Source organism: Schistocerca nitens, chromosome 5, assembly GCF_023898315.1.
Source record: "Schistocerca nitens isolate TAMUIC-IGC-003100 chromosome 5, iqSchNite1.1, whole genome shotgun sequence".
Taxonomy (NCBI): domain Eukaryota; kingdom Metazoa; phylum Arthropoda; class Insecta; order Orthoptera; family Acrididae; genus Schistocerca; species Schistocerca nitens.
This window is the reverse complement of record NC_064618.1, coordinates 251,961,285-251,973,618: the sequence shown is the minus strand read 5'-3', so window position 1 is coordinate 251,973,618 and position 12,334 is coordinate 251,961,285.

Sequence of the window (12,334 nt, the reverse complement as noted above, 5' to 3'; positions counted from 1 at the left end):
CTGTGGAAGCTAATAGGAAAAACGATGAGTCGGTAACAATATCATCAAAATCACATGTATGTGGAAAATGACACTTTGTGTGTGTGAGAAAATATAATCCATGATTTATTCGTCATGTGTTTCAGTGTACCTCACCGTCGAGCCTAGTATAGTACTCTCAACATCACCAAACTATTAGCAGGCAAGAGGAACGACATCTGTACAGTGACAATAAGGATTGGTTACACAGCAAGGTTCTGGATCAGGAATCTCATTTGAATGATGGTTTTGAGAACACCTAGTTTCGCTTCGTGGAAGGAGGAGAAACGTTTACCAGCACTTGCCGTCATTCGACAGCGGCAGAATCGTGGCCTTGCGAGCCTCCAGATCATGGTTTCGCGTTGTCTAGGATACCAAATCTGTCAAGAGAATATGGGATCGATGCGTTCAGAATGGCTATACTCATCAACAGGCAGGGTCTCAACGTCCCCATGCGAGAGGATGACATGTATTTTGGCAGCAGCCACTACATTTCTGACGTGGAAGTGTCTTATCTTCGGGTCTCCCAACAGTTACCTTCGTACAAGATAACGCAAGATCGCATGTCGTTTGCGCTGTCCGCGATCTATATCGATGCAGACTGTTGTCCTTCCCGACACGTTCTCCAGATTCGTCACCCGCTGAAAACGTCTCGTCATGGACTTCCCACAGATTAGCACGCCACCAATCGCCAACCAATACGCTTTATGAATTCTGATATATAGCTAAGTCAGCATGGAACGATGTTACAGTTTCTGTCATCCAGGCTCACTTCGAAAAGCTGCCTAGCCATATTAGAGTCGTTTCTGCCTTTGTACTTAATTTCATGGCCAGTGCATCCCCAAGCCACCCATAAATATTACCTTATTCTTTCTACAACACTTTACACCTACATAAAGCAGAATTAGGTCATTTTATAACCCTCCTAGAGTTGCAGTTCTGATGGCTAGTAGTGTATTATGAGGAATTTCACTATCTCTTCAGAAACGACAGTTGGAAATTGGTAATCAGACTGTGATCGTTTTTATATCGTACCAGGTGCCGAATATAGAAGACATGAATATTGTGATTTCTTATAATTTTAATACGATAATGTATATAAATCCGGCAAATTCTGAAACTAACAGACCGTCGGCCTTCTATGATGGTTTCCTCCTCTACAGTTCTGAAACAGAAACGGTGCTTTGACTACTGCTACTTGCTTAAGCCATCAGTGTTTACCGACGTCAGGAAAAGCGTACGTTTTTTCTAGGTTCGGGTGGATCAAACCCTTGATCTAAATCAGATCTCCTCTACCTTCCGTAGCGAGACGTCTTTCGAATTCGGGGAACAAACACATTCTGTTAAATTAAGAACACTGACACTTACACTATGAAATTACTAACAGCAATCTGAAAACTTTCTGGGTATTAAAGATTGACGTACTTGCCTTCCTATACTCCTACACTACAGCTGAGGGATTAGAGCTATGTCAGCAACTAGGACATTAGAGATTAAATTAAGGTTCATCAGTGTGTAGTAGCCAGTGTCATATTTACATTCAGTTTTTAGCTATGAGGTTCTTTTCTTGGAAACAAATGCAAAACATTTTCAGACTAAAGTAAGTGTCCATAGGAATAATAGCCAAATGGAGAAGTCGGACTCAAGGCAGGACCTGTTCACATCGTTCGGGATTTTAACTACAAAATGTGAGAACAGTTACCAATCTGTTATCCACATCAGAAATGACCTTATTAATTCCTAAATATTAAACTCTCTTTCCAACCACGGAACATGATACAATCTGAATAAGTCAAAACAGCCGTTCCTACCATGGAATAAAATTCTACAAAAATCCCTAGGAGATTTAAAAAATTAAAAAAATATATTTATTTTAAAAAAGTTATATGCAATGTAGTATTGCTTGCACAACACATAGGAGTATGGTAGATTACGTAAAATATAATAATAAGAATAATAAATGGAACTTGTGTCATTTGACGTAACGCTTTAGCACTAGGATTACTTTTTTTTTTGTCTTTTCTGTTTTCTGGAAAACCTTACTACCAAACCTCTACTATGAGTAATAATAACACCTTGTCCTGTTCTAAGTTCAACATATGACTCATTATGGAGGAATACTAACACATTAGCAAACACCGTGCTAAGTACATCCATCGAAAACGTTAATAAATACGATTTTCTCATATTTTCTTGAATTTTCTATGCGTTAACACAAAGCTGTTCGTCGCAGATATGAAGTTTACATTTTAACAAAGATGTAAAATAAATATTTGTAACAGTTATGAGTTAATCAGTTAACTGATAACTAGTATTGATTTGATCAGGAGTAGCTTTGCTACAAATCGTTCTTTCCTGTAGGTTGTAATAATCTGCCAATCAATCATTTGTTTCTCCCACAGTATGGTTTGGATTTGAAATAAATGAATGTCTCCAGAGGAGTAATTAATTGTGAATAGTAATTTGGTGTAGTGGTGTTGACTGTATATTCTTAAAAACAGAATATATCTGGAATCGTAGAGCGTAATGAAACAAAATTGATTTCAAAGGACTTTTGACATAGAAAGGAAGCCAGGTTAACGGATATACTCAAGTTTGCGAAGGAGATTTATTGCAAACAATTCCTTTCTTTTAAATAAAAATTAACCTAAATTGAATGTTATACAATAGGCCTTCAGTTCACAAACGGAAAAAAGGATTTGCATTAAAATAATAAATTCTTAAATAAACATAGACCAGTGTACTGCGGCAACAAATCTAGAGACAACGATGTAAACTGTGTCTCTTCAAGAACTTATCGACTGATTCATCAATGAGTGTGTGATAAGATACAGAAATTTAGTGAACATTACTTTCCGATCCCATCTCTTTTACATTATAATACTATGAATTTTTTCCCAACATGGCACTAAAAGTGTCCAGTTTGTTATATACAGAATGCATAACAACAAATCTGTGAGAGTAGCAGCACACGGAAACAACAAAACACTTGAATGTTCAGAAGTAGTTCAATTAAAACACTGTCATTGGTAATCCTTTGGATTAAAATAGTCAATAAATACTCAAATATACATTCTACATCTCACATATTGCTATTTTCACCACAAGAAAATGGAGTCATGGTCGTTATCACTCTAAACCTGTAAGACTCTTATGCATAAATAACCAAGGAGCCATCTCTTCTTCTCAATGGTAGTCGTGGTTATGCCCGTGGTGCGGGTGGTGCCTACGGTGTGGACGGTGCCAGTCATGGTGGTGATGTCCGTGTCCATAGTCGTGGCCACCACCCCTGTGGTGATGTCGCGGGTCAGCTACCGGGTTCGCCTTCAGCGTCGCGAAACACAGCGCCAGTGTCAGCAGCACAGCCGAGACCACCTGTTGGAGAACAAGGGGCTCCTGTCAGCTTCAGATGCTTTTGTGCTCAGCGCCAGCAGAACCTGATATCAGAACCAATTGTATCTGTGGCGTTCTAGGCACAAATCAACAAAAGGACCTTGTCACAGTATGTTAGAGATTTTACAGACGAAAGATTGTTAATAAAATCCTTATGTAATGTTGAAGTAACATTTTCCAAATTCTAAAAATCTGTGTAAGTTTGATCTGTAAATCTCATCACTAGTAAATTAGTCTCAGTTTACGCATTCCTACTGATTAAGCCTTTTCAGCTATCAATTACTGCGTCAGTATATTGACACAACGATTTTTCATCATATATTGCCAAGGAATTCAGTTGGGGGCGTCACTGAAACACTATAGTAGTTACAGAATCTAATAAAAGAATCTGTCGAGCTAAAGAAACAACGCAGAAACTGCCAACTGTACGTTAGTGCACTAGGTTCGTACGAGGCAGTGGTTGTGAAATTATGAAACGGGACTGCATGCTGGTGACGTAAGAACATGTAACGTGTGAAACCTGTATGCGTGTGTTGTGGTAATAGCGTTTATTATAGCGATCTATTCCTGCTCTGGTTCTGCAAATCACGTTGAGTAATGGTACAGGCGCTTCGAAACCAGAAATATGAAGCAATAACAACCGATCCTTAGTGTCGATCTCACAGGCGGTTGTTTGATTGGGAGATGTCAGTGTTCTTGATAAAGCAACAGAAATCTATTTGACTACAGTTCAGAGCGACTCTAAGAGACAAAATCGTAGTTTCGATTGTGCTGGATGTTACTCTTGGTAGGACGTAACCCATTTAATATTACATCAAAGAAATATATATTACTGCAACGCAAGGTAAATACGGTTCGCGGGCACTTGGAAAAAGTACATCGCTTTCAGAAGGGTGACAGATGGTGAATATCCTCAGTAGTACACATTGTGTTTATAATACTCGCGCTTTGCAACTACTGCATTGGTCAAAGGTTGAGCGAAATAATCTGCTTACGATTATCTCTTCACACAGCCAAATGGTGTACACATTCTTCTGCGAAAACAGATGATTAAGGAGTTGAATAAGTCAGTTTCTTTGAGATACAGTTTCGAAAATTTTAAGTGCTATGAGTTTCTGTGAGTTCTACTACACAGATATCACTCATGTTACATCTACCATATTAGTTTTTTTCTGCACAGTGGTTATTAACTGCCAGAAACAAAGCGCAACACTTACATGAACTAATAAATTCAATTAAGACACTCTTTCCACAATGGAGGCCATTAAAGAGGAGATGTGTTTCAGTGAAAAGTGTAGTTACTTACTGCCACCCATTCTAATCTCTCTTAGTGGACGACAGGTAAAATTAAAAACAACGACAACGTAGAGTGAGAGTTAGAAGACGAGCGGTATGATTGGGAGGAGCACGATTTAGATCCCGGCCATCCAGCTACCACTGATACTTCCATTTCGCCGAGGCCATTTTCAGGAGTGCTGCTTTGAAGAGAACAGAGCCAGTTTCTTTTCGGCAGGCTTACCTAATCCGAATATGTGCACCTTCTCTAATGACGAGACGAGATATTAAAGTTTTATATTTCTCACGTCCTTGACGTACAGGTGCTTTTTTTTTTTTGCAGTATCTATATACAGTCGATAATTAAATTAAATACGAAAAAATTTACTCTTTCATGCTATGACAATATGCCTAGCAAACAATTACCAAATATTTTAGTGTAATAGACCATAACACGAATCATAACGTACTATAGGTATAATCCCTCTCTGTCTTATAATGGCTATGCTTATGTCAGCGTTCACATCACATACTACTACAAACACAACATGCTACGGTCGCAGGTTCGAATCCTGCCTCGGGCATGGATGTGTGTGATGTCGTTAGGTTAGTTAGGTTTAAGTAGTTCTAAGTTCTAGGGGACTGATGACCACAGCAGTTGAGTCCCATAGTGCTCAGAGCCATTTGAACAAACACAACAAAGTATGGTAAAAACGAAAACAAATGTATTCGACGTGAATATCTGCCGAATTTATGTTATTTAAATGCACGTGTCTTTTTCTAATTGTGTCTTCACGAGAAGTAACATGGAAATTGTCGGACTCAACGCCTCCAGAATTTTAATAAAATATCTCAGCACGAAAAAAAACGAGCTGTTTAAAAAAGAGGGTAAAAGTACGTGAATCATAAGCTCCATTATGAGACACAGACAAGTGTCATACATTCCTACACAGTATCCGTATTTGCAAAGAGAATATTCTGTAAAGTAAAACAGAATGAAAAACATTTTAAATGAAGGACTATTACTACAGAAAAAAAAAATTCACTTGCACGAAAATGTAGACGTACACTCGGTACATTCAAAATATATGTTAATATTTGCGACATTGTTACCAGCTAGTATAAGTTAGAAACAATAATGATTGCAAATGTCTCAAGTTAAGAGAACAATCGACAGTAAACGCTCACCAGTAGCCTGTTCATGTCGCTGCAGTCACTGTGTTCTCGTTCGCCAACCACAACGGAAGTGTCTGAATAGTGACATCCTACCCTTCCAAATATACTGGCAGCTCTTGCGGAAACTGTTAGGTAAGAGGGGAGAGCAACAGCAGTTGGGAAAGTACTGCAGACGAACACTACTTCAGTTCCTGACACCAGGGCCTCGCGACTGTCGCACATATATGACGTACGGAGCGGAGGCCTTGCAAGAAACTGTTACTCGTGCAAACCTAATGCAAACATACAGCTCGATCTGCGTCCCGGCCTAGCATTGTACGGCGAAATCGCCTTCCAGGCTCTGGAGAAACATATACTAGACGTCACACTTGTTCTTGTAGAAGCTCGAATATTATTATTTTTATTTCTGTTATTATAAATTTAGTCCCCAGTCTTCTGATTTGATGCGCCCCGCTGCGAATTTTTGATTTGAGTCAACCCCTTCATTTCAGGGTAGCACTTGCACACTACACCCTGAATTATTTGACGTATTCAAATTCCTGTCTTCCCGTACCATTATTAGCCTCTATAGGTCCCTCTAGTTTGTTTCTTCACTGTCACGATTCACTAACAATAGAATGCTGTGCTTCAACATCATTTTCTCATAAATTTCAGCCTCAAATACAGACCATAGCTCGATACCTGGAATGCGCTCTTTGTCATCACAGAAACCATACAAAATGTGGTCATACCCTCTACGTCCTTCTCCCACTTACGCTTTCAAATATTGTTTTTTAGATAGTGTTTAAAATTACTGAAAAATCAGTGTTGTCAGCGAAACTCCTCAACCCCACTTTATATTGACTGTAATCTCTCATTACTCTGACACGCCTTACTTTGAAAATTTTCCCGTTACGCAGGTGAGATCTCTGAATGAATTTATTGTTTGTGTCTCTCTTACCTGAAGTGACAGCTGTCGTGTTTTATAGACGTCTATTCCCATATGTTATCTCTCTCAAGTGTTCTCCGTCGGACATCAATTAATCCTCGTCTCTGCTTCCTCAATTACTATACCTCCAGTTTTCTTTTTAAACGGCAACTACTCTCTCTCTCAGCGAATACCGGGAAATGTATTCAGGAATGCCTTCTTGTTGTCAGTCCTTGCTGAGTACGTATGCTATTAAAAATCAGCTGTTTGGAAGATTTTGCTCTTTCTATCGTCATCCTTGTCTTCACTTCTGCAAAACGCTTGTTTTATTATTGTCTAGGCGGCTACATATTGAACTTCTGCTTCCTTACTTTTCTCTAGTCCACAAATGTGCTACTTCCTCCCACACGGGATTACCGAAATATTTAATTTTGGTTGCTCAGATAACGTATATCGCCTGTTATACAGCATAAAATGAATTTAATGAATATGAGAAAAGTAAAGTTAGAAATCAAATTAGTTTCAAATGACAGCTGTTGGTCTACCATTTATTCTGAAATACGTTCATTTCTGCGCTCGACTGGTTTTAATATGTAGCAAACTTTCTCAACTTGACTTTTGAACTAGCTACTATTTTTAAAACATTTGATGCTGAATGCTATGGGACTATCCACTTCTCGTTAATTATTAAGTAGCGAAGTTGCATGTAGTGCATATTTTCCGCTCTGCAACTGTGATAACTGCAATTTTGGTTATATTTGGTTATATTTAAATCGTAATCATGGTCACATTTTTTTTGAACAGGCAACCAGGTATCATCGTATGTATTAGACGAAGCCGGCCGGAGTGGTTGAGCGGTTCTGGGCGCTACAGTCTAGAACCGCGCGACCGCTACGGCCGCAGGTTCCAATCCTGCCTCAGGCATGGATGTGGGTGATGTCCTTAGGTTAGTTAGGTTTAAGTAGTGCTGAGTTCTACGGGACTGATGAACTCAGAAGTGAAGTCCCATAGTGCTCAGAGCCATTTGAACCATTATTAGACGAAAACAGAAATAAGTATGTTTCCGAATTTGTTAAAGATGAACGTACATACGGTAAACAGGTAAGCTTATTGCCTCAAACAGCGACATAGGGAACGCGCAATGGTTAACTGGATGGCTTAAACATAAAAGTGATGCTTCAACAATAGGCAGATATTTCAAATGTTGACGCTAATTGGGCTGGCGGAAGCAACTGTTTATTGACAGTAATTAAATATCAAAAATTGTAGTGAAAAATGACGTTCACACATTTGACAATTACATATTCGACTATTATAGTAAAATGATCAAAGAAAATGTAGTTCAGTTGTTAAGATCTGAACATAAATAAGCGTGAATTAATTACATATAAAATAAACTGATTTGTAAAATATATTGGCACCAATGGAAATTGCCCTGAAAGTACAAAAAATGAGAATTAAATTGGATATAAGAGGAATTTAGTTTTGATGGCAGTGCAGGGTAAAGTGAAGAGTTGTATCAGTGTACGGGAAGTACATCGGCATGCAGGAGAACGACCAGCAGTACCAATAGTCAGTTTCCGGAGAGCTGTGCCGATGTCGTCATCACCAGCAAACAGCCCATAGTATGAGAACGAAAGGTTACAAATCCATAAATCTTTTTATGGTTCAACTGTAACGCTCCCTATTATTGAAATCTTTTTTTTTAATGTCGAAATATGCACTATGACAAAATTCACGTTCCTCATTAAAGAATTTCTCACAATTATTTTTCAGAGTGGATTTTTTCGGAATGAATTTTTTCAGAATGAATATGTATCAGTTGTTTCCAGAACATTAAATAAGTTGCATTTCGCTCGTGATTTGGGATCATTAAATTAAGTTGAATATCGGCCATAGTACGACTAGTGACGACGGTGTGTTCACCATTTGCAGTCTTATTACTATTTTAAACAGCTATTCAACGTATCGAGTGATAAATTTTCCGTTTGTGCGTAATAATTTCATCTTCGTGTTTCTCTAATTCTGAAATACCATTGTTACCATTTTACTCCTATTCATCTGATGGTGGCCATAATGCTGAAAGTGGTTATCTAGCCAAATGAAAGAAAATATGACAAAGACTGAATTGTAAGATTTATTAAGGTATCGGGGTCAACAACTTCCTACAGAGATACAAGCGTTCTCATTTCACGTTTACTGTTTGTGTTTTAAAAATCTGTAATAACTGTAAAAGCAAGACTGCAAATTAATACTATCACACACACACACACACACACACACACACACAAACAACCACACACACATACACAGGCGTACACATATATTTAGAGAGAGAGAGAGAGAGAGAGAGAGAGACAGAGAGAGGGAGAGAGAAATATACGTTATTAGATTACAAAACTAGTGTTTTTAATTCGTTTTCAAAGAACAAAAAAGAAATATACTGTTTTGATTACGAATCTTATGTTCCATCCGAATATTATACATATTTAACAATAATTTAATTTTTTTTCTTCTCTAAGTAGCACGCACGACGTAAACCATCCTGCTGGTGATAGTTCAATGTGTTCTTCTAAAATTTCTGATAAGTATATGTAGAATTCCTGTGACGTGTGAGGTCAACGTCCAAGTGCCACAATAGAACCGTTGCCCTATTTTGTACCCTACGTACATGCATGGCGACAGAAGCAGATAGCAGAGCTCTGTGGCAGTTTTCGACAGAAGTTCATTTAGAAACGAAGTACTTCTAACTATAAGTCTAAATTTACTCGTGTATTCGATATTAATGTCACACGTACCAGTTACTTGCCTGGTTACTCTACTGCATATGGAATTAGCAATATTCATCGAAATTAATAAGTCATAACGTTTAAAATGCAATCTTCAGCACAAGTTGAAGTCACATATAAAGATATTTATGAACATCAGGTGGTATTATTTTTTCTTCCGTTACAATTCACTGTCGATAAATTTTGTATTTCACTTGCTTCTATGAAATCTGTTAGCTATTATTTTTATATGTTTTTATGCATTCAATTCATTGCTTCCTGTTCCAATTCAATAATGTGTATTTTCTGTCTCTTTTATTTTCTTTAATTGTGAGATACTTCCAGAGATGTAGCTAATTAGTTCTTTCGACACATGTAGGGCGTATTTGTAAGTTATGGTGAATATTTCAGTGGCATTTGGTCTGAGACGAGAAGACTGACTGACAAAAGAGTGAATACACGAACGGATCGCTACTGGACTACTAAATGACGCTCGTAGTTAGTGTCGGGGCATAATCACACTTTCGGTCGCAGTTTCGAATCCTGCCTCGGGCATGGATGTGTGTGCTGTCCTTAGGTTAGTTAGGTTTATGTAGTTCTAAGTTCTAGGGGACTGACGACCTCAGCTGCTAAGTCCCATAGTGCTCAGAGCCATATGAACCATTTAAAATCACACTTTAACAGGATTATTGCAAGTAGTAATTAGTGTAATTTCAACACTACTTGCCGCAACAGTGATGCGTCCCAGAACTGCAACTGCGTTAATGGTTGAAATGGCTCTGAGCACTATGGGACTTAACTTCTTAGGTCATCAGTCCCCTAGAACTTAGAACTACTTAAACCTAACTGACCTAAGGACATCACACACATCCATGCCCGAGGCAGGATTCGAACCTGCGACCGTAGCGGTCTCGCGGTTCCAGACTGTAGTGCCTAGAACCGCTCGGCCACCTAGGCCGGCCAACTTCGTTAATTATGGGGAGGCCATCTGCGCTGTTCTTATCCCAGTGAACGCACTTCGTGTGTTGTTGATGGACCCCAGTAGGTCTTGATGAAATCATCTTTTTCCATTTTGTTGTGTTGATTAATGAATTCCATCATTTAATTATAAAACTGCATTTAGTCTTCGGAGCTTCCTTGGCGTCGCGTAAAATCCTATTCGAGGACGGAGAGAGAATCCACACTCCCATAGCGACGGGCTGCGAGCGATGCAAATTATGCAACGCATTGCTTCGCATATTTGCCCCAAAACATTTATTGGTGAGCGTTCTTTCTCTGCGCTGAGGCACTTACATAATCAGATAGGGTGAGGATCGTCAGTCTTGCATTCATCATCTAGAAGGTGTTAAAACTGTCGCTACTCCTACGCCCTAATAAGTGCCCTGCAGCAGTCAGGATGAATCTGACATCCGACCCCCGTGCAGGAAAATGAACATCGCTGACAGTTAGTACATAACTTCCAGCGGCCTCCCTACCTACATTCACCGATAATCTCCACCAAAAATAATTCACAATAGCACTTAGCAGTAGGCAACAAAAGGCACACAAAGACCTCACCCTTCAAGCTTATCCGTAAACACATACTCTATTTGACCGCAGTTAAACCTCAGGAAGTCCTCATCGTGCAGTAAACATGTCCGCCACGTGGTTCCGTTACCATCATGCTTCTACCCAATGATCACATGTCTTGTCTTCAACGGCAACAGTCGCCTAGGAAACCGGATATAGCTGAATCAGAAGTCAACGCCGCTGCATACAAACGCACCCTTGGATTCATGTAGGTTTTCAGTATTTCTAAACTTCCCTCATTTGTCACTAAGGATCACTGACTAACGACTAACGCCAATTTTACAGTGCCGCTGGAAGGATGTTGTCCCCTGAGACAAGATATGGTGCCGACTGTGACGTTTGTTTCATACTTAGAGACCGAAGAAATATTTGTTATCGAGATGATAGTGTCTACGCTGCTACGGGTAGGATATTCAGCAATATTTATTGCGCGCAGAGAAGCTTTATGTTTCCCAAAACTAAGTTGTTGTTGTCGTTCTGGTGTAGTTGGAAACAGCTCTCCATATTAGTAAATCTTCTGCAAATCTCTATATGTCTGCATAGATACCACAGCCTACATCGATATGAGCCTGGTTTTTGTGTTCAATTCTCGCACTCCCTCTACTATTTTTATCCGCTACCAACTTTACGTTACCAAATTGACGAGCCTGTGACGCCTCTTATGCGTTCTATCAATACGCCTTTCTTTGGGTGCTCCACTTCAGTAGGCAAACACGGAATCGTTTGTTGTCCGTCCGTCTGTCTGAATGAATGTCTGTCTGTCTGACCGACTCTTAAAAATAAGCAAAGGACAACTTCAAATAGCCAATATCGATGTTGTACAACCTTTATTCTGAATACGGATTTCAGCAAACTGTTGCCATCATGAGATCTTCAGCACTGTATTTCATTGAATCTTGACCAAACACATCTTATATCGTGCATTTGATCAATATGCAGCGAAATGTAGTGCAGATGATTTGATGATGGTAACGTAGTTTGCTGAAACTGGTCATCGCTATGAAGGCTTCACAATAGCTATGAAGGCTGCAATGTTTCAGCATTAATCTAGATCGCCAGCTAGCTTGACAATGTCAAGCATATACGAACGTTAAAACCTCTCAGGAACGGGTAGTCGTATGAAGCTGAAAATTTTGTAACATGCTAAAGCATACGGTCCTTTGTGGTGTAAAAAACTGAAGCTTGTAGGGTACTATAACTTATATCGATGACAAATAGGTTTATATTA